Source organism: Etheostoma spectabile, chromosome 6 (genome assembly GCF_008692095.1).
Source record: "Etheostoma spectabile isolate EspeVRDwgs_2016 chromosome 6, UIUC_Espe_1.0, whole genome shotgun sequence".
Taxonomy (NCBI): domain Eukaryota; kingdom Metazoa; phylum Chordata; class Actinopteri; order Perciformes; family Percidae; genus Etheostoma; species Etheostoma spectabile.
In genome coordinates, this window is record NC_045738.1 from 29,081,185 (window position 1) to 29,082,648 (window position 1,464).

Consider the following 1,464-nt stretch of genomic DNA (forward strand, 5'->3'; position numbering starts at 1 on the left):
CACACACACACACACACACACGCTGCTGAGTGGGACCTGGTGTGGGTTTCCCTTGGTGCGGGAGTACATCACAGACGAGGATCAGTAAAGTTAGCGGACATGCTTGGGATTTTTGCACCCCATGATGTAGCATTGCTCTGTCTCCCCCACCCTAGCCCGAGTTCCCTCTCCCTTCCCCATTTGTCATCACCTTGACTAACCCCATCCCGACTTCCAGCTCACACATCTGAGACACAGAAAGTGTTGGATGTGAATTGTTCATCCTTGCCAAAAAAAAAAGCCCAGCATACTGTAGCTGCAAAGCCAGATGGGAACTCATGGGCGGCGCCAGGGAGGGGCGTGGGGGGTGCTGCAGTTACCCCTAGGATAGCAATAGCACCCCCCAAGTAATTGCTGTGGTTTGTTTGTAATCTGTAGTTTTCCTGTGTCATTATCGTAAGTTATGTTCAAAAAAGAATAAATTAATAAACCAAACTATTAAAACTAAAACTATTTTAAGATTAAGAAAACATAAAGCCAACCCAGGTGATGCACGCACAGTTAAACTACTGACCTTACTTGCGCAATATTTTACACAAAAGATGAAGAGCGCAATATTTTGGTAGCCGTTAGCATTAGCAAAGTGTGTGTAATAATGTATCGTTTTTTTACTCCCTAAACAGCCACGCGTAGAGCCTCAAACAAAACCTGGGAACTAGAGAGACAGTGAATCTAATAAGGCTACATGTGATGTTAATAAGTCTCGTGAAGGCATAGATACAGAGCTAGCGTTCACTGACCAGGACCAAGAACAGTCGTCGGATATAAGGAAGGCGAGGCCCTGCCCCCGATTACCGCTGAGGATGCTAACCTTTGTGTTAGCAACCATCGCCAAGAGGGCCCCGAGACAACCAGTTCTTCAGTACTTCGTTAGAAAGAACACGCTTAGACAACATGTGTGACCTGAAAATATGCACATTCTATCCAAGGGGGTAAGCCTCTCCTCTCTAAGCGGAGCTCCTATGGCCCCATTTTGATGCTAACAAGCCATCACCCGCCGTTAGCATCCTATTGACTGCCATTCATTTTAGCGCCACTTTGACAGTGAATAACTTTAAATCTGAAGCGTTTCAAGACTCTATTTGTCCATTGTTTATTTCTAATGAAACACGACAATGTATAAAATGCTTCAGTACCTTGTACCTCACGTTATGGCTCTGTAGCAGACATTTTTGTAAAAATAGGCTAACGATTGTGTCATAACGACACGACTTACTGTCGCACAGTACAGGAGTCATCGTATAGTACAGAGTAAGCTCGCAGACAGTTTGAACTTAAATTAACTGTTTAGGTTTAATTACTAATGCTAACTAACATGTTGGTTAGCAGTAATTAGCCTGTGTCTATGTTATCTCCTAACATATACTGTACCTCTGCTCTGCGTCTATGCTGATTGGGAATGATTGAGATTTCTCTTGCACAGCT

The 1,464-nt window shown here is 43.9% G+C and overlaps 1 protein-coding gene across 3 annotated transcripts in view; it reads right to left on the reverse strand.

The window, feature by feature from the left end:
• rspo2 (R-spondin 2) overlaps window positions 1-1,464 on the reverse strand; it is a 72,960-nt gene that overhangs the window by 53,129 nt on the left and 18,367 nt on the right. The window lies entirely within an intron of this gene.